The sequence below is a fragment of the Lithobates pipiens genome, unplaced genomic scaffold (assembly GCF_037356315.1).
Source record: "Lithobates pipiens isolate NorthernLeopardFrog02 unplaced genomic scaffold, aLitPip1_a1.2 Scaffold_19, whole genome shotgun sequence".
Lineage (NCBI taxonomy): Eukaryota > Metazoa > Chordata > Amphibia > Anura > Ranidae > Lithobates > Lithobates pipiens.
Genome location: NW_027507764.1, coordinates 128,738,734 through 128,761,713, shown reverse-complemented (window position 1 = coordinate 128,761,713; position 22,980 = coordinate 128,738,734).

Here is a 22,980-nt window from a genome sequence, read left to right as displayed (position 1 = left end):
ATGGGGCATAAGGGTTCTCTCATCCGCTGAGAGACACATGAAGCCAAATGTATGGGTTCACCTTCACTGGCTGACTCGGTACAAGGAGGCATGGGAGGTGAGGGAGGCAAGAGTGGAACTGCAAAGCTCGGAGACAAATGTACAGGAGGCTTCCGCAAGCGCTCCTTAAAAGAGAGTCTTTCTCTGAATCTGGAGTCAATGAGGATGGCAAACGTGATCAACTTCTCCAGCTCAGTGGGTATATCTCGGGCTGCTATCTCATCCTTGATGGTATCCGAGAGACCATGAGAAAAAGCAGCCACGAGGGCCTCATTGTTCCAAGCAACCTCTGCTGCCAGTGTACAGAATTCACTGGCGTAATCTGCAACAGTTCTCGTACTCTGTTTGATGGACATGAGGCACTTGGCAGCAGAAGCAGAGTGTGTGGGAACGTCAAATACCCTTTTAAAAGAAGCCACAAACTCTGGGTAACTCAAGACAACAGGTTATTGCATCTATCATAGAGGGTTTGCCCAGGCCAATGCTCTCTCAGAAAGCAAAGATATCAGGAAGCGCCTGGAGCAGCATCTCAAAGTATATCTCAACCTGGTTGAGAAACCCTCTGCATTGGACTGGATTGCTGTCAGGAAGGGCTAGCCAGTACCCAAGATGGCGGCCGAAGAATATGACCTATGACCTCAGCCAGAACACCTCTGGTAGATCTGCGTGCGCCGGTGCGCGCAGGTGTCCGCACATGCGCATATGCACGCACACGTGCACATTGTCAGGAAGTGCATGCCAGTATCCAGGATGAGAATCCAAAACAGTCTGTCGGATCTGTCTTTGCACACATCACCACGCACACATGCGCATGCGTGCACCCTGTAACAGCTTTTGGCACCCAACAGGCTATTTAAACTCTGTCAGTGCACAGACTCGGTGCTGTCTGCTCTACAGAATTCCGCGTGTTCCTGTTGTCCGTATCTTGATACCTGTTCCTGTTACCTGACCCGACTTGCCTCTGACAATTCCTGCTATCCGCCTGCACCTAACCCGGCTTGTCTGACCACTGCACCTGCCTGCTCCTTCTGCTACCTTGCTGCCAGCTCATCACCGACCTGGCTTGTATCTTGACTACTCTTCTGCCTCCGCATCTGCTCCTGTAACTGCTTCGGATTCCACGATCTGCGACCCATCAGGCACACATGTGACTCTGCACTCCTGAGCTCCCTGTCTGCTCTACCAGGGGGCCTTGAGTCAGAGGTGTAAGAAAGGCCGTCCACTGCATATCAGGCTCTACCATCAGGTACATGACAATCATGCCCAAATTGCTGGGGAAGCAGAGCTGAACCAGACATACCTCTTATGGAGGTAATACTCAAGGCGGGTGCCTGCACAGCAGCAGCAGAGATGGCCTGCAACACAGGTTGTACCGGAGCAGCCACAGTGGGAGATTCCTTGCCACTCAGTAGCATTTGTAACTCCATGGCAACAAGTGTATTGACAGCATCTTCTGAATTTATGGCCTTCGCGTACTGTCAGAAACCATGAATAAGACTGAGAGAGAAGTACAGTTAAATCCCACTTGTTTAATAATAAAAGTAAATTGAACAAATATAGTCAAAACATAGCCAAAGTTCGTTAACCGGAAAAGATAGTCAGATAAGCCAGAAAGTCAGGAAAGCCAGAGATCAACATATTGGGACAGCAAGCAGGATCTGGAGCCAGAAGGAATGTCAGCCAAGTAAGTCTTTAACAGGTATGCAGGAGATGTTGACCAAGGTGAAGGCAGAGATCATCTGGGCTGGGCGGTGAGCAACTGTGGAGAGATAGAAGCTGGCAAGGCAATTAGCCGACAGCTGAGTGGCCAGCTCAGAGAAAGGAAGTCCCTGGCAATATTGTTATAAACTATATCTAGAATAAAAAGAATGCCCATAGCATGCTGCTCAACCTCAATTCTTGCCGATCAAGATTACAAATCAATATATATTGCAGACAAATTATAAATTCAAAAAGAACAAGAACAAAAAATGATTTATGAGAAATTAATTTCTAAGATAATGGCAAAAAACCTACAGAAAAGGCTTAAATATGATGGATTAATTCAATCCTGGATACATGGTGGTAACCAGAGAATGAATCCCTTTGGTCTCCCATTGAAGGAGAATTTTGTCCACATCTCTCCCTCTTTCATCTGTGGGCACATATTCAAGAGCACAGAAATTCATCTTTGATGCCTGGAAGAAATGATAGAGTCCCATGTGCCTACTAATCGGTGTCTCCATTTTATTTTTGAATACAAGCGAAACATGGTCCCTAATTCCGTGGAAAAAGGGCCTTTTGGTCTTTCCCACATAAAATGCCTGGCATTCGCACTCAATGTAGTAGACTACCCCTATCAACTGACAGTTGACAAAAAAGTTTGGTTCACATAGGTTACATTTAGGGAGAGCTACCTCCAGAGTTCATAAGAAAACTGCAAAATTCACATCTCCCACATGGAGCAATGCCCCTACTGTTGTGCTAACCTTGGGATCAGATGGCTATGCAGCAGCTGATCTTTAAGGGATTTTGACTTTCTGTATGTAATCTGCGGATATGAACTATAAACTATGAACATATTTGGATATCACCTCATCAGTAGCCAGGAGGTGCCAGTATCTTTGAATGATTTGTCAAACTTTTCCATGTTCCCCCGCATATCGTGTTATTGATCAAACCCTTTTGTTTTTTTTAGACTTATCTGCCTCTCTCTATGGTTTTACCAATTGATCCGAATGATCCATCCCTATAACTCTGGAGATTGTAGTTTTTTCAAACTTATCCATTGACTATACAGGTAACTATCTGACCCAAGATAAGATTTGCTGTTCAGGCCCTCTCCTTTTTTGCAGATTCAAGAAGTTATAATATAAGGTGTATCTATGTGTTTAAAATTGTAAATTAATATATTTTGTGTCTTTAAAACTTCTTTATTTATTTTTTGGCTCTTAGTGACCATATATACAGTGCCTGATAACAATTCTCCTGAAGAAGCCATTGATGTAGCGAAACATGTAGAGATTCAATCAGTCTGCATATCTCTATGTATTGTATGGTTATTTAGGACATTTTTATGTCTATATATTGATTTTAATGTTTCTTAAATAAAATTGCTATATTTTTTAAAAACATTGTTTTGTATATTTGCACCTTTAAAATCCCAATCCTATTTTTTTTTATATACTATCCTTATATGATACATTCTGGAAAATTGTGGTATTGCTTTAAAATTTTAATGTGTATATCAACTATACCATTCTGAATTAGCCAATCGAGGAATGGGTAAAAGTTTGCTAGCACATACTGTATAATGAACAAAGATAAATATGTAGTGATACCCACCGTAGGAGCTGCTTTGTTTGTTCAGTCCATTACTCTGCCTCTCAACCATAATAGCAGTCTCAACTCCCTCTGGCACACCTGGCAATATTAAAAGTGCAGTGACCAATGAGAAACACACATGTTATGATAAAACACAGAAATTGTCTTTACTGCAATATGTCTGTGGAAAGACAGACAGTAACAGTATGAAGTCAATTATTCAACTAGAGAGCAATAACTGAGATTTAAGAGCAATTTAGCTCTCAATCCTATATTCAACTGCTCTCATGGGATTCCAAACCTGAGAATGTCCCCAAGAGCAGAGGCACACTCAAATGGCAAATAAATCACAATATGACACTTTTAATCAGATTGGTTACCTTTACTCAGGTTAGCTCTATGAGATCAGGCAGGAGGAGAGCAGAGGAATGACTCCCTTTATGTCAGGCCACTCTCTCCTGTCCCCTGACACCACAGGCCCAACTTTAAACACTTTATACAAGGCAATAGGAAATGGCTTAACTTCTTAGATAAACTGTCCCACACACCCAGTGCATATGCAGAGCCCTGAATATGTGTGTGCGGATACATATGGCAATAGTAGCTTTAGTCCTTTTGAAGAAAAGATAGCTAGCCATTTTCGTTGGTGCACTTAAACTCCTGTATAAGCAGGCCCAAACAACACAACTGGCCCAGATTATCAAGTGAAATACTCAGGATGCTTCTCAGAAAGGTGAGAGGACAATGATGTCTGTATACAGTGTCCCAGAAATGGATAACCTTATTCCTTATTCCTGTGGTACTATCAGCAAGATGACTACTTGCAACGATGTCTGTATCTCTGCAGATAGGCAAAAATACTGTGACCAAGGGGCCCAAATGAGCGTCCTGGAACAGTAGGCTTTCTTGGTGACCCGACTAGTCCCCTCACACTAGAACACTTCACCGGCGGTGCAGGTACACCTCGATATGCATCTGGAAACCCTCACTCAGGCTGGATTTTCTGACTGGTGGTGGAGGCCTGAATTACGTGGGGAGATCATCTGAGAGACAGCATCTCTCTTATAGGTCTGATCTCCCTCACTGTCTCATCATCACTGACTTTCCCTCAGCTCCTTTTTGTGCAGAGCATCCAGAGCTTTGTAGTTTCTCCCTGTATACCAGTCTATGCTGCCATCTTGTGAGGGAACTGCTTGTCCCAGAATCCATTGCAGCTCTTCCTGCAGTTCAGTACAGTCTCTCTGATTGGCTGCTGTAACTGTGCCTTTAATTGGCTTTCTTCTTCCTGCCAATAGGGGCACAAGAGAGGCTACAGAATGAACAGCTCTGTGTGCATGATCTCATATTACATTAGACTAAGTGAAACAGGAAAAAGGGGAGGTGAAAAAGCCCACACAGACACTGACAGATGCTTTCTACCTAACTCAAGCGGTCAAGCCTGTGTATATTGCTCTGGCCAGCTTGGCGGGGTTGCGGGAATTGTGGGCATCCACTACAAATATATTATCGTTTTTGATTATTAACCTTGAACCCTGGTTCACATGTATGCAATGTGGGAAATACAGCGAATCTGTGTGTTTTACACATTGCATTGCAAACGCAGGGCGTTCATGCAATCTACTGCGGGTGTCAATGATATCTTAATGACACCCTGAAACACCCTGTGTGAACACCCATGCAATGTGATTCAGGTGCAGGGAAGTAAGGGTCCTGCACCATTTTGGTGCGGATGCGATTTTATCCATACAAAATATATGGCTGGAATCCCACCGCACAGACATCGCATGTGATGTGAACAGGAATGTGGTGTGATTCCTGTGCAAAAAACATGTGGTGTCTACATAGTACAAGTGTGAACCCAGGATTAATCTCTAAAAATTGTGTAAGATGCAAGTGGCGTTATGTAGGATAAGAATAAATAAATTTGCCTGAACAAATGTTCTATATGCCATTTTTATGAAAATAGTCAGCCATTTACCAGTACTATATATTGTATAAACAAGAACATATGCAGCTTTCTTTGAAGATGTAAAGTAGGAAAATAATTGCCAAGCTGACCCGTTTAAAGCAGATAATTGGCTATGGTCTGCTGAGGACAGGACATGGCATCACATATATGATCCTGTAATAAAAAGTGGTGTGACTGATATGGGTATCAACAGTTATTTTCTGAGTAACAATGTGCAGACATAATCATCAGAGGTTCATTGAGATTTTCTAGTATGGCAGAAAATTATATTTGTTTATTTTTCTCTGTAGAAAGGGACCCCTTGACTATATGTTTCTCTGGTCAAGGTACAGGGCAGGTGATCATGAAGCAGGCCAGGATGACTCAAACAAATCCTGCAGCTTTTGAGGGTATAGCGCTCCAAATATTATTTTATTGGTTAGGTTTACATTAACTTTAACACACTGTGCTTGCATTCTTTGAATTGCAGTGCAGGTGTGCATATTCTTATATGCCCTACCTGCGGGCACAGATCTATGCAAAATCTTTTTAAGGACTAATATCTGTCTGCAGCAACTGATTGTTAGCTAGCACTACAATTATCAATAGGGATATTTGAATGTGTCTAACTTTTCTCATCCTAAAGTCCAAAAATTGCAAACTTAAAGTGATTGGAAAGTCTTGTTTCTTTCCTATAAAAATAAAAAACATGTTATACGTGTCTGTGGATTTGCACAGAGCAGCCTGGAACCTCCTCTTTTCGGGTCCCTCTTCTGTGCTCCTGGCCCCTCCCTCCTGTTGAGTGCCCCCACAGCCAGCAACATGCTATGGGGGCACCCGAGCAGAGTCACAGCTCTGTGTGCCCATTCAGGCACGGAGCCCTGCCCCGGCCCTGGCTCCACCTCCTCTCTCCTGATTGGCCAGCTGACTTTGATTGACAGAAGCGGCAGCCAAAGGTGTTGCTGCTGTGTCTTAGACAATCAGGAGGGAGAATCTCGGACACTTGAGACATTTGTGGACATCACTGAATAGAGAGGGATCTCAGGTAAGTATTAGGGGGGCTGTGGGGGGCTGCTGCACACAGAAGGCTTTTTATCTTAATGCATAGAATGCATTAAGATAAAAAACCTTCCATCTTTAAAATTCCTTTAAATCTGAACCCCATTGAAGTCTATGGGGTAGCACATCATAAAAATGGGTTCTGGGCAGTTTCAAGGCTAATAGGAATGAGACTGTTAAAGGCGCTGAGCAAGCTGAGCACTGGCATGGGTGACATGTACCAATGCAAATAAAGTTTAAAAATATCATAGAGTGGGGAGATGGTTCTCCTTTATATGTGACTTTGAGAGTGACATGGGAAAACACCAATTCTTTAGGTTACATGGTTGGGAGCGACATCGCATATAATGTTAATAGATTTTTTTTTATTTTTTTTACTTTTACATTATTGCTTGACATAAAGTGGTTGTAAATGTCAATCATGGAAAATGAATAAAGCACATCACTCTAAAGTATGTACTTATCTGAATCCAAAGCACCAGGTCTGGTTCCTATCTGGTCTCTCCTCTCGCTGCTATCTGCATAACTCACTCCTAATAGATGAAGCCAATGCCACAACATCCTGAAAGGCAATATGTGTGACATCAGATCCTCACCCCTTCTTTTTGCTGCTATGAAAAAACATTTTCATTTATGTTCTGTAGATGGCTGTAGAGGACAGATGGCTTCAAATAAATAGGTACAACTTATAGAAGAGGATTTGTTTTATCTCTGGGTATCACCTAAGGCTACTCACGTGTATAGGTAGGGGTTTACAACCACTTTAAAAGAGACCAAACAGGCACCCCGCATTACATACAGAGAGGATGTCTCAGATATCATCAACAGTCCAGGTCATTGGAGAGGCAATGCAGGATGTGTTTATCCATAGCATATGAGTGTATACTGAAAAAGTGCAGGGAAATATTTCTGTGTCAGCTAATTGTTTAGCAACCATCAAGTGGTTTCAGTAAATGCTTGATAATGTTCAAGATGTAATCAAAGCTCGGAACAGGCTTTGGATTATGAAAAAATGTAGACAAAGCACTGGGTGCTAGGATTCAGCCACTGGCTGGAAAGGAGAGATAGTTTCCCAGTATCATTGGCTCTTAATGATATCCCAGGTGGTCTCTCTATGTGTTGTGGAGCGCCTGTTTGATCAGTGCTCCGATGGGTTTGTTGGGGTGGACACTGCCATATCTATTTTCCTGAAGAAAAAAAAAAATATGTAAAATGTGTGGAGATTTTCTTTCCCTTTTATCACTGCCATGTAATACTAACAAGTACATGTAATCCATTGGGATTTGGTGCCAAGACCAAGATCAACCAGTTTAACCCCATTAGGAAATTTACGATTTTACGCAGTACCAAACTGTATTGTCTTAAAAGTTGAAAAAAAAATGTACACTAAGCACTTAAAAACCACAATCCCACATTCCCACATTCCCATAACCCCATCCCATCTCCATATCAGCAATTATTCCCAAATTATTCAAAATATATAGACTTCAAGCTGGTGTTTGGTGAAAATTGGCTAGTTTCAGGACAATACTCATGGACATGAATAAGCAGCAAGATGAAAGAGATGTGGTAGACTTTTCTTTCAATAAAAATTAGAGTGAATTATTTCAGAGACAATAGCCACACATATGGCACATGTGCTGGAGAGTATGTAAGCAACTTGAATAGGCTGCAATGTAGGATTGAAAGACAAAATAGGTTTTATCATGAAATAAAAGTGTTTTATTTTAAAGACAATAGTCACAAATAGTATACGTTTGTTGGAGAGTATTTGGGCAGCTTGATTAGGAAGGTACAAGGAGGAGATATGGCAGTTTTCTTTAAATAAACATTAGAGTATATTATTTCAGAAAAACAAAAGTCAAAAATATTTTTGACTGCCGCAGCACTGGAATAGGTGACAAACTAATGCCGCGTACACACGAGCGGATTGTATGGCGTACTTAGTCCGTCATACAATCCGACGGACAATCCGTCGTAGTTTCCACTGAACGGACTTGACCACACACGGATGCACAAACAGTCCGTCGAAAGCTTGCGCGATGACGTGTACAGCACGTACGATGGGACTAGAAATAGGAAGTCCAAGACACAGCAAAGCACCCTTCCGCCGTGTAAATCCTTTCTGGGCATGCGCCATTCTTAGTCCGTCGAACTAGCATACTGACGACCGTATTGTCCGCTGAAACCAAAGTATGACGGACAGAATTTCGAAAAAACCGAAATACTTAGTACTCCGGACTGCACGCTGAAAAAGTCCGCTGAAGCCCACACACGAGCGGATTGTCCGCTGAAATGTGTTTCGACGGACTGAGTACGCCACACAGTCCGCCCGTGTGTACGCGACATTAGCTTTAGATGCATATTTTAATACAAGATGTAAAGTCTCTATTTCTTCCTCCTTAAGAATAGTCTTACTAAGGTTAAAGACCCCCCTTCCTTTTACGCTTTCCTTCTTTCTGTGTCCATTGATCTTCCTCCATCCCCTATTCTGCATTGATGCTTCTTTTCCTTTTTGGACCCCTCCCTAAAAACGGTTGTTCTGACCCTGCTGCTACCCCCAAGAAGTGGCACATGTGATTGATGGCCGTTCCCTGCCCCTCCACAGCTCATCACTCCAGTAAGTGTGGAGAAGCAGAGAGGAGAGACACTGACTGACAGTCTGCAGCTCTTCTCTGTGTGAACCAAGCCATTGGCGATGTTCCGTGGCTCGGTTCTCAGTGCAGAGATGGTGGGGGACAGCTACAGCATCGGTCCGATGCTCCATTCACATAGGTAAGTATGAATCGAAAATAAAAAATAAACCCATAGCACTCTTTTAATTATACTTTTCACTTTTAATGCGGTTTATTTCACTGTTGCTAATTGTCTGTTTTTAAATAATTTTATGTAAATATTTTTTTGCCCTGAATATTTTTTTTCTCATTAAATTATTTATTTAAAAAATATCAGTCTTGCATATTTTAAACTCTGTTACAGTTCTTTTTGGGCTTGCTAGTATCACAGATGTTTATTAAAAATTTAAGCAGATGCTGTAAACGATGCACATGTGGTGGTAGCTATTGTTTGTGTGTGTAAAGGGTTAACTGCAGAATTACTCTATCTACACTCTATTACCACTCTGTCTGCTGGTGCTTGGATTATTGTCTCACAAACTAGAAAATATCCAGAGAGGGTTAAGTTGAGAGTAATATGTGAAACTATCTATCTTTCTATCTATCTATCTATCTATCTATCTATCTATCTATCTATCTATCTATCTATCTATCTATCTATCTATCTATCTATCTATCTATCTATCTATCTATCTATCTATCTAGCTATCTAGCTATCTATCTAGCTATCAAAGATGATGACATTAATGAAAATTTGTACATGGATTTAAAATACAAAAATGTAAGCGTGCAGTTCCTTTTTTTTGATTATATATAGCCAAACATATATAATCCTCTGCTATTGAAATAGGAAATATGCTCCATGTAATAGGAAATCTGATTCTGGTTACAAGTAAAAAAGCTAGAGGGAAAAAAGGGCAATATCTAGTCATGGAAACGGACTAGTCATGGTTGGGTTTGATGAATTCCAGTGACGCCTTTTAAGAACCTGGTGAGGGACTCCCTTTGATGTCCACCTTTGTGTTCCTGGTAATAGTGTCCGCACCTGGCAGATCCAAAAGAACAGAAACGCATCTGCCATGGAGAATTGAAATAACACATTAAGACAGACTAGGCCATAATAAAGATCCAATATAGAATATGGAATTTACAGATCTGCGCAGAATGGAAACTCACTAATGTGGAAGTCGAAGCATTTTATGTTTTCCTCTCCTTTCACTTACTTCAAACAAAACCTCAGCTTCAACTAGGGTTTTCTTTTCATCTTCCGCACACAAGAAACCTAAAACATATGCAGACTTCAACTTCAATTGTAAATTGGTCTTCCAGGTAAATGACTGCACGTGGTGATAACTATCCCGTCTGCCTTTGTTCTTATCGTTTTCAAAGTACAACATAAAACACTGTATATAGAGGGAAGCAGAGGTGAGGGAGGGAAGCGGGTGAATAAAGAATTATGGTCAGGTTATTGATGTATGCACTGGATTGGAAAAGAGGTATGGCCATTCTCAGCATTTCCTATCAAATACATATATATATATATATATATATATATATATATACATGTATAGATAGATAGATATACAGATATATATATATATATATATATATATATATATATATATATATGTATATCTATTTATCTATCTATCTATACATAGATATACATATTGCTGATAACACTTAGGAATGTATACTATATTTTAATCACATTAAGTATCATATGTGCTTATCTAAGCAATTAGCTTTGAATAGAAAAATTGCTAGAATGAGCCTAAAAGAAACCTGGGTAATTCAAACTGGGATGGAGATTACCTTAACCACTTCAATTTCGGGCACTTTTAACCCTTTCCTGCCCAAGCAAATGTTTTCAGCTTTCAGCAACGATGCACTTTGAATGACGATTTTGCGGTCATACAACACTGTACCTAAACTAAATTTTTAGTATTTTGTTCACACACACAACTAGAGATTTCTTTTGGTGGTATTTAATCACCACTGGGCTTCTAATTGTTTGCTAAATAAATGAAAATAGATGGGAAATTTGGAAAATACTGATTTTTCTTAGTTTCTGTTATAAAATTTTACAAATAAATAATTGTTCATCACACATATAGGCCAACATGTATTCTGCTACATTTCTTTGGTGAAAATATCCCAAATCAGTGCATATTATTTAGTTATTTAGTATGTGGGAAAGTTATACAGTCCACAAACTATGGTAGATCTATATATATATATATATATATATATATATATATATATATATATATATATATATATATACAGTGGTGTGAAAAAGTGTTTGCCCCCTTCCTCATTTCCTGTTCCTTTGCATGTTTGTCACACTTAAGTGTTTTGGAACATCAAACCAATTTAAACAATAGTCAAGGACAACACAAGTAAACACAAAATGCAATTTGTAAATGAAGGTGTTTATTATTAAAGGTGAAAAAAAATCCAAACCATCATGGCCCTGTGTGAAAAAGTGATTGCCCCCCTTGTTAAAACATACTATAACTGTGGTTGTCCACACCTGAGTTCAATTTCTCTAGCCACACCCAGGCCTGATTATTGCCACACCTGTTCACAATCAAGGCATCACTTAAATAGGAGCTGCTTGACACAGTAAGGTCCACCAGAAGATCCTTAAAAGCTACACATCATGCCGAGACCCAAAGAAATTCAGGAACAATTGAGAAAGAAAGTAATTGAGATCTATCAGTCTGGAAAGGGTTATAAAGCCATTTCCAAAGCTTTGGGAATCCAGCAAACCACAGTGAGAGCCATTATCCACAAATGGCGAAGACATGGAACAGTGGTGAACCTTCCCAGGAGTGGCCGGCCGCCAAAAATTACCCCAAGAGCGCAGCGACGACTCATCCAAGAGGTCACAAAAGACCCCACAACAACGTCCAAGGAACTGCAGGCCTCACTTGCCTCAGTTAAGGTCACCGTTCATACCTCCACCATCAGGAAAAGACTGGGCAAAAATGGCCTGCATGGCAGAGTTCCAAGGAGAAAACCACTGCTGAGCAAAAAGAACATCAAAGCTCGTCTCAATTTCTCCACAACACATCTTGATGATCCCCAAGACTTTTGGGACAACATTCTGTGGACCGATGAGACAAAAGTGGAACTCTTTGGAAGGTGTGTGTCCAAGTATATCTGGCGTACAAGGAACACTGCATTTCATAAAAAGAACATTATACCAACAGTAAAATATGGTGGTGGTAGTGTGATGGTCTGGGGCTGTTTTGCTGCTTCAGGACCTGGAAGACTTGCCCTGATAAAAGGAACTATGAATTCTGCTGTCTACCAAGAGATCCTGAAGGAGAATGTCCGACCATCTGTTCGTGTACTCAAGCTGAAACGAACTTGGGTTTTGCAGCAGGACAATGATCCTAAACACACCAGCAAGTCCACCACCGAATGGCTGAAGAAAAACAAAATGAAGACTTTGGAGTGGCCTAGCCAAAGTCCTGACCTGAATCCTATTGAAATGTTGTGGTATGACCTTAAAAAGGCCGTTCATGCTCGAAAACCCTCTAATGTAACTGAATTAGGACAATTCTGCAAAGATGAGTGGGCCAAAATTCCTCCAGGACGCTGTAAAAGCCTCATTGCACGTTATTGCAAATGCTTGGTTGCAGTTGTTGCTGCTAAGGGTGGCCCAACCAGTTATTAGGTTTAGGGGGCAATCACTTTTTCACACAGGGCCATGATGGTTTGGATTTTTTTTCACCTTTAATAATAAACACCTTCATTTACAAATTGCATTTTGTGTTTACTTGTGTTGTCCTTGACTATTGTTTAAATTGGTTTGATGTTCCAAAACACTTAAGTGTGACAAACATGCAAAGGAACAGGAAATGAGGAAGGGGGCAAACACTTTTTCACACCACTGTAAGTGGTTTCTGCTATGGCACCATTAGCGGTAACCCAGAGCTACACTCGGGATTGCATTGCAGGATCCTGGTGCGGTATGCTTACCTTGTCCCCAGGATCCTGCAATGTCCCCCTGCTGTGTCAGTGGGCTTTATCCTCCACCCAATGCCTCTCTGTGCCGAGCTCCGTTCCCTGCAAGCAGTGCAACGCACGGGGCCGAGCAGAGTGCCAAATTCAAAAAAGGGAAAAATCATAATACATACAGTACATTGTAATCTTACAGATTACATTACTGTATGAAATTATTCCACATCCCTTTTGTCCCCAGTGCTTAGTCCAATGCCCTGCAGGCAGTTTTATATGATATATACTGTTCTTTCTGCCTAGAAATGGGAGACTGTCCATAGCAACCAAAAACACTTTGACCAGCTAGAAAACAGTGATAGTAAATTAGAACATTTGCAGAACTGAGCGATAGTGAATCGTGGGGAAATTAATTTTATTATTATTATATTATTATTTTTTATAATTATTTATATTTATTTATTATATTATAATTTATGTTTTTGTGTTTCAAACTTCATCATACCTGGGGATATCTATTAGTCTCTTGTTTGGACAGATTTAAGTGTGTTATTGCTAAGAATTACAGGCCTACAATATAAAACGGCAAATTTCTATGCAAAATAATTGTACCGATTTTAGAAGCAAAAATCGGACATAATCATACCGCCAGGGAGGTTAAAAAACCCATAATACTCCATTAATCCAGTGTCATTGGTGCACTCTATAATAACCACTTCATTACCACGTTATAGCCAAAAGACAGCTACAGCGCGGCTCTGTTGTTCCAGGAGGGCGTCCTTGGGCGTCCTCCCGGAATAACGCCCCCTGGGGAAAGCATCCAGCATGTTCTGTGATTTCTGTGTCCTTTGCACACAGCTGATAACAGATTGTGGTAAAGGGCTAATCACGGCTGCCCCATGTGATCACCTGACCTGACTCGCCGTCTGTCAGCAGTACTTTGCTCACTCTATGACAGGAGAACCATTAACTGGCAAGTGTGACAGGGGACATGTACACAGATAATCAGTGCCCATCAGTGCCGCCTATCAGTGACCATCAATGCTGCCTATTATTGACTATCAATGCCACCTTTCAGTGGCCATTAGTGCCGCCTATCAGTGCCCTTCAGTGCTGCCTATCAATGCCGCATTTCAGTGCAGCTTCATCAGTGCTGTGTCATTAATGTCCATCAGTGCCACCTCACCAGTTTCCATCAATTCAGCCTCATCAGCACACATCGGCGAAGGAGAAAAATTACTTATTTGCAAAGTGTTATAACAGAAATTAAATAATGGGATTTTTATATACAGCTTACCTGTAAAATCCTTTTCTTGAGAGTACATCACGGGACACAGAGCTTCATTTCATAGTGGGTTATATAGGCACCTCTGGTGATTGGACACTGGTTAACCCCAATTAAGGAGAATTCCTCCCCTATATAAGCCCTCCCATATGGGATGCACCTCAGTTTTGTAGCAAAGCAATAAGAAACCACGTAAAACCCAAGAGGGGCGGGAGCCCTGTGTCCCGTGATGTACTCTCAAGAAAAGGATTTTACAGGTAAGCTGTATATAAAAATACAATTTTCTTGATCATACATCACGGGACACAGGAGCTTCATTACATAGTGGGATGTCCCAAAGCAATGCTCAGATTGAGGGGAGGGAGACACAGATCATAATTATAGACCGCCAGGGACCGGAGAACCTAAACTGCAGCCTGCAGTACACTGCGCGCGAAGGCGATATCCTCTTGCCCTCTGACATCCACCTGATAAAATCTGGTGAATGTGTGGACTGATGACCAAGTTGCAGCCTTACAGATCTGAGCCAGGGAGGCCTGCTGATGCACTGCCCAAGAAGCACTTACAGCCCTAGTAGAGTGCGCTTTCACTTGAAAAGGAGGAATCTTCCCCTTTATACTATAGGCCTGAGAAATAACCTAAAACACCTTGAGAGAGTGGATTTTGACGCCACCTGGCCCTTCCTAGGGCCTTCCGGCAAAATAAACAAGCAATCAGTTTTCCTTATCTGAGCAGTTGCTTGAAGATATATACTGATTGCTCTAACCACATCCAAAGTGTGCAAAGATTCTTCTTCTGCGGACTGTGGGTCCGGAAAAAAGGATGGTAGGATTACGTCTTGATTCAAATGGAATCCCGAAATCACCTTAGGTAGAAAGGACCTGTTGGGACGCATGACCACCCGGTCCTTATGAATAATTAGCTCCTTGCTGGAAAGAGCTGCTAGCTCTGATACTCTTCTAGCCGTAGATATGGCTACCAAGAAGAGCAATTTTTTAGTCAGGAGAACTAATGAAGCCAGATGCAAAGGTTCAAATGGTTGCCCCTGCAAAGCCGAGAGAACCAAATTCAGATCCCATGGGCATACCGGAGGTTTGACTGACGGTCTTATCCACATGGCCCCCTGGATGAAAGCCCGCACCAGGGAATGCGATGCAAGTGGCTTCTGAAAAAACACTGACAAGGCCGAAATCTGCACCTTGATAGTGCTTATGGCCAAATTCATTTCTAGGCCTGACTGGAGAAAGGCCAAGATCCTGCTAATGACATACTTTCTAGGATGACATTTCCTGAGTTTACACCAGGAAACATATGCCCTCCAGATTTTGTAATAAATAAGCCTGGAGGCCGGCTTTCTGGCATTGACCAGAGTAGAAAGGACTAGCCCCAAAAGGCCACAGTCTCTCAAAATGTGGGTCTCAGCAGCCAAATTCAGACTGCGTAAAGCAGGATGGTAAATTGGACCCTGTGAGAGCAGATCTGGCCGGAGAGGGAGGATCCATGGCCTGCCTACTGCCAACTTCATGATCTCTGCGTACCACGGTCGCCTGGGCCAAGCCGGGGCCACCAAAAGGACCAATTTTGGCTCCCTCTTGACTCTTCCCAGGAACCGCAACAGAAGCGGGCTCAGGGGGAAGGCATAGATCAGATTGTACTGATCCCAGGGAACTGTCAGAGCATCTGACCCCTGAGCAAGTGTATCTCTTGTCCTTGACACAAAATTGTCCAGTTTCCTGTTGAACCTGGATGCAAACAGATCTACGTATGGAGTACCCCACCTGTGACATATGTTCCGAAACACATCGGGGTGCAGAGCCCATTCTCCTGGGCACAACTGCTGTCGGCTCAGAAAATCCGCCTTCCAATTTTCCACTCCTGGAATGAAGACTGCAGAAAGACACGGAACATGCTTCTCTGCCCAGACAAGTATGCGATTCACCTCTTTTTGGGCCACCAGACTCCTGGTACTGCCCTGGTGATTGATATAAGCCACTGCTGTGGCATTGTCGGACTGAACCCGAACAGGGAGACCTCGTAGTCTGTAAGACCACTTTATGAGAGCCATATAAACTGCCCGGATCTCCAGGACATTTATGGGCAATAGCTTCTCGATCGCAGACCATTTCCCCTGCGAGCACGTCTCCTCCAACACTGCTCCCCAGCCTGTCAGGCTGGCATCTGTCATGATAATCTTTCATGGAAGAGGAAGAAAAGTTTTGCCCTTCAGCAAATTCTTGGTTTGTAACCACCAGATGAGACTCCTGCGTGTCCCTGGGGATAGACGCATAGGAAGATCCAAGGATTGGGGCTTCCTGTTCCAAGCCGCAAGGATGCATCTTTGCAGAGGCCTTGAGTTGAACTGGGCGAATGAAATGGCCTTGAAGGAGGTGACCATTTTCCCTAACAGTCTCATGCACAAACAAATGGGGGAAGATCTCCTGCCCAGAATTAGGCACACCAGATCCCCAATGGCCAAGGCCTTTGGCCTTGGAAGAAACGCCTTGCCCTGAGCGGTGTCGATGATCATACCCAGGTATTCCAACCTGGTGGGAGGCTGTAGGGACAACTTTTCTAGGTTTATGATCCAACCTAGGCGTTCCATGTGTTCTAGCGTTCTGGTGACGCTGTGGTTCAGGAACGCTACTGTTTTCTCCATGAGAAGCAAATTGTCTAGATAAGCCATGACGGCTATACCCTGAGCTCTTAGGTTTGCCAAGAGAGAGTCCAGAATCTTTGTGAAGACTCGAGGGGCCGTAGCAAGCCCAAACGGCAAGGCCACAAATTGAAAATGGCGCCGCTCTACCGCGAACCTTAGAAATTTTTGTTGTGCGGGAAAAATTGGCACATGGAGATATGCATCACTGATATCTATTGATGCCATAAACTCTCCCCCTTGCAGGGAGGAGACCACAGTGCGGATTGACTGCATTCGGAAGGACTGGATGCGTACAAACCGGTTCAGATCCTTCAAATCTAGGATAGGTCTGACACTTCCATTTGGCTTCAGAACGGTAAAGAGATTTGAGTAAAACCCTGAACCCTGTTCTTTTGGGTCCATTTCTACTATCACCCCCTGGGATAGTAAGTGCTCTAAGGCCAGAAATAGCGGTTTTTGCTTCACTGGATCCCTGGGGATCCTTGACCTTAGAAAGCGAGAAGGTAGAATCTCCTGAAACTCTAGCCTGTAGCCCAGAGATACCGAAGAGATCGCCCACTTGTCCCAGATCTCTTACCGCCAGGCTCCTGCAAACTGCATGAGCCTTCCCCCCACTCGGCCGAGCGGGGGCGCCCCTTCACAAGGAAGCTTTTGGGCTCTGCTTGGCAGGCTTTCGCCCCCAAGTCTTTTTCTGCCCCTGGGCTCGGCCCTGAGCCTTTCCTGTAGAGGAGGGTTGAGAAGGCCGTCACCACTGCTTAGAGCTTGATGCTCCGGGAGAGAGAGCACGTCTGAATGAAGGACGCTTGCTCCTTTTGACTGGAAGGAGAGTAGATTTACCCCCTGAAATTTTTTTGACGAATTTGTCTAATTCTTCTCCAAACAAACGTTCCCCTTTAAACGGGAACCCAATCAAATGCTTCTTGCATGACAGCTCAACTTCCCAATTCTTTAGCCATAGGGCCCTTCGCATGTGTACCAACAGGAGAGACAAACGAGATGCTTGTTGGACAGAATCCAAAATCGCATCAATCATGAAATACAGAATATGAGGCATTTCTGCATACTTCTCTACTTCTGCTTAACCTGTTCCTTGAGGAACTGGCACAACCCCACGGCTGCGCTAGTCATGGAAAATGAGGCTTTTAATAAGGTTTCCAGCTTCTTTTCAGTTGGATCTTTAAATACCTGCGCATTATCCAAGGGACAAGTCAGGTTTTTATTCACGCAAGAAACAGCCGCATCAACAGATGGGACCCCCCACTTCTTGGTGAAACTCTCCTCCAGAGGATAATGCATAGAAAACCTTTTAGGAGGAGCAAACAGTTTATCGGGATGTCCCCAATCCTCATACAACAATTCATCCATTAAGGGATGAATTGGAAAGGAATAGGCAGTCTGTGGGGCTTTCCTGACTCCCAGGGAAGAAACAGAGGACGTAGCGACTTCAGCAGCAGGCATTCTGAATGTGGTACGCACCAATTCAGTATAATACTGCACCTGTTTTCTGAGCGCCTGGGAGGAGGGGACTCTCTCCTCTTCCTCTGATTCATCCAACTTCTCATGATCCCTGTCCCAAGACAGGGATCTCTCCTCATTTTCAGACAAATCATCTGAGAGAGGAATTTCAGCAGAGGGAGGGGATCTACCCCTTTTCCTGCTATCTTTCAGGGAAGCAGAAATAAAATTCATTATTCTCCCTTCAAAACCCTCCAATGTAGCCCTAAGGGAGTCCTCAGTGACATAAACCGGGGCTGGGACATTAGGAGAGGCTGCAAAACCTGACAGGGGCACTGACTCGTCTTGAGAGGCTGGCTCCAGTCTCGCAGGGGGGGTGGTAATTTACAGGCACTTTTAGAACCCCTGGACCTAGGCGATGATTTACCAGTGCCTTTGCTACCTCCCCATGAGACCCTCTTACGAGGAGACATAGTCCTAAGCTACAAAGCAGAGGTACTAGTACAAGTGCAATCACTGTTGTGCTTAAAGTCTCACAATAAAGATATATGCTTAAACTGCACAACCTGATGCTGAGTAGGTGTCTAAGGTTTGCCTGTATCCAATCCCCTTGGATGCTTACTTCCCACAGCTCCTGTGTCTCCACTTACAGCCCCCGACACTCTGGGCTTTTTAAATCTGCCACCCTGCGCCTGCGCAGTACAGCGCCGTGCACACTGACGTGCATGGCTCACAACCACACTCCCCCCTCCTCCATTAGGCTGGGAATGCGCCCGGCGCGTGTGCGCGAGGACCGCGGGATCCAGGGGGTGAAAGGAGAACTCCACCAGAGCTACGTGGGACCCCTGTGTTACCTTGTTTGTGGCAGGGACAGCAGTGGAGACGTGAGACAGCTGGAGAACCAGGCTTCACTGAGCATGTGTACTGAAAGGCATGTAAGTATGCATCAGGCTGCTCTTACTCCCTCTAGTGGTGGAAACCAAGTAAGACATACAGCTACTCAAAATGAAGAAATCCATCATATAATTACATATATAGGATTAACTTCCCTTACCTGTCCTCGCCGCAGGAATTGCTGAAACAGACAAATTCCAGCCTTCACCCATCACGGCGGGCAGTGTTAGCCAACCTTCAGGTTTATCTGGGGCTCTTTCTTGGAAGAGCCTCCTACCTGGACCATGTAAAAGACTCTGCCAGAAACTTTCGTGCGGTCTGTATAAACAGTACACCAAGTCTGGTTTTCCCAGAGCCCAGTCTTCCAATAGGAGAGGACTTACAGGCCAAACCTTGTTTCTTCGGCTGACGAGGCCAGGGTACAATACCATCTTGGGAGTCAAATATCGGCCCGAGGTATGGATCCGGTTTGTTGTAGCCCTTAGGCTTTATAAAAATGCCATATGGGTACAATGTTGCATGACCGCGCAATTGTCATTCAAAGTGTGACAGTGCTGAAAGTTGAAAATTGGCCCGGGCAGGAAGGGGGTGAAAGTGCCCTGAATTGAAGTGGTTAAATGTTTATTTGTAAACATAAGACTGCATTCTCATACTAAATATGATTATATAAAAGATCCATTTAAAAATGTATAAATTGTAAAATAAAACTGAAAGAAAAAACCCATCACATTTTCCCTTTAATCTGGAACCTCTTTGTCATGATAATAGAAATGGAATGGTAATTCTGGTAGAGCAGAGAGAGTTATTTGCTCAGGAACCTGCAATAGCAGAACGTCTCCGAGCTGTCAAGGAAATGAACACTGGTGTGAGGTTGGGGATAAATGCTTAGACACACAATTATCCTTTTTTTCTTTAACACTGTGACATTCATCATAATTTTGCTGTTGTTGTAATCCCAAAATGATTCCCAGAGTCTTATTTTTATTAATTTTCAAACAATGCAGGGACATCAAAGAGTTTCAAATGTAAACATCAAAGACATGTCCAAAATCAGAGATTTGAGGCTAAGACAGTTTGGGTTCATTTAATATCCTCTGCTTTCCAGGGGATTAAATTACAACATATAAAATTCTTGGAATCTGAAGTACTGTATATGAAGTATTTATTGCCTGTTATTCTAAGACCAAAATGGCTGTGACAGCAAAATCCACAACGTTCCAATTTTAAGATCATTTGTGGGGTTATTTGGAATATTAAGAGTAGGCTTTTAATAGAACAACTTGATGGAAATTAAAAGTAAAGTAAAACTACTGAGAAACAGAACATCCCATATTGAGGGACCACTACAAATAGTACAAAAATGCAGTATGATGTCATGGAGATAATAATAGCATTTATACATGTGTAACTAATAAATAAATGCCCAAACTGATAAGGAAAAGATAGTCCATCTTTAGTGAGTTATTGAGGCAGCGTTTACATTTTAGTAATTTTGGCCAGTGTTCCTACATTTTAACCCGTGCAACATTCCATATATTTATTGTTGTGTATGTGGGGAACTTCAGTCTCCTTAATTATGGCTCCACCCACTCCACCGGAGCCACTGTTTTTGACTGTCGTGTGCATGTATATGCACTCAGGACCCCTTTATTAGGTACACCTTGCTAGTACTGGATTGGACCCCCTTTTGTCTTCAGAACTGCCTTAATTCTTCGTGGCATTGATTCAACTAGGTGTGGGAAACATTCCTTAGGCTGGGTTCAAACCTATGAGAATTGGATGAGGGTTTCACTGCATCCAATTTGCATGTCAGGAGATTGTGATCGTCTCTCTATGGAGCTGGTTCACACATCTCCGAAGCGGCTCCGTTGCGAATTGCACAGGGGTCCAGTGCGTCTCCATTCACTGTTTCAGGTCTGCATTCAGCCCAAAAATCAGGCTGAAATTGGACCTGAAACAGTGAATGGAGACACACCAAACTCCTGCTGTGAGTCGCTGCATGTTCTATAAACAAAGCAAGGAAGGACACTGGGGTTTTAAAACAAAACCCCCGGACTTTTAAGGTGCTAAACTGTAAAGTTAATTAAGGTCACATAAGCAATGTGCTCAAACTAAAAAAATTTTTTTTTTATTTACAAACAATAAAAACAATAATATTATCAACATAATAAATACAATTCATAATTTCACTAGAATGCTGAAACCATAAAACAACTGATCATTCCATAATATATCACTCTACATGTTTCACTTGTTCAGCTTCTTCAGGAGTATTTACGGTATATGAATGAACAAAAATTGCCGCTGGCTAATGTTAACCAATGATCAGAACCAGCAAATTCTGATTTTAAGATTTTCATCTACAATTTGTTCTGGTGGACATCTATGATGCTGTTATCGGTACAAATCTGAGGATTTTATATCCTCATGAGTTTGATCTTTCTGATTCAATTCATGCTATTCGTGGAATTTGAGGTCTATTTATGTATCCATCTTATTAGCCCTCCTGTGGTCCACCTTTGTGAGCGTGCACTTTAGTCTGGGGACTCCGTTACTGGGATTCCATCTGCTGACCACCATTTTTGCTGGTTCAGATCATTGGTTAACATTAGCCAGTGGCAATTTTTGTTCATTCATATACCGTAAATTCTCCTGAAGAAGCTGAACAAGTGAAACATGTAGAGTGGTATAATATGAAATGATCAGTTGTTTTATGGTTTCACTATTCTAGTAAAATTATGAATTGTATTTATTATGTTGATAATATTATTGTTTTTATTGTTTGTAAATAAAAAATGTTTTTAGTTTGAGCATATTGCTTATGCGACCTTAATTAACTTTACAGTTTAGCACCTTAAAAGTCCTGGGGTTTTGTTTTAAAACCAGTGTCCTTTCTTGCTTTGTCTATGGTTTCTGGGATGTGGTGCTTTTTTGTCAGAGCTCTCCTCTCATTGCCTGTCCTCGCTGCATGTTCTAGTTTGAATCCAGCCTCAGAGATTTTGGTCCATACTGACATGACAGCATCGATTGCTGCAGATTTGTTGGCTGCACAGCCATGATTCCTCCTGCATTGAATTGTATTGTAACTGTACTGTCTGCCCCCGTGTTGTAAAGCACTGCACAAATGTTGGCGCTATATAAATCCGGAATAATAATAATAATAATAATAATAATAAATAATAATGTGAATTCCTTGTCCACCACATCCCAAAGGTGCTCTATTGGATTGAGATCTGGTGGCTGTGGAGGCCATTGGAGTACAGTGATACAATGAGCTCATTGTCATGTTCAAGAAACCAGCTTGAAATGATTTGAGCTTTGTGACATGCTGCATTATCCTGCTGGAAGTAGCCATCAGAAGATGGGTACACTGTAGTCATAAAGGGATGGACATGGTCAGCAACAAGACACGGGTAGGCTGTGGTGTTTAAATGATGCTCAGTAGATAATAAGGGGCCCAAAGTGCGCCAAGAAAACATCCCCCACACCATTACATCTCCACTAGGGATGAGCCGAACACCCCGTTCGGTTCGTATCCAGAACATGCGAACAGGCAAAAAATGTGTTCAAACACGCAAACACCGTTAGGCGGCGTACACACGCGGGGACTGTCTGCCGAAACTAAGTTCGTCAAACAGTCCGCTCAAACTTTTGAATCAACGAACACGCCCACACACGGCACTTTTTGAGCGGACAAATACGGCAAACTTTGTTCGTCGTACTAAGTCCGCGCAACTTTTGAAATGAGCGGACT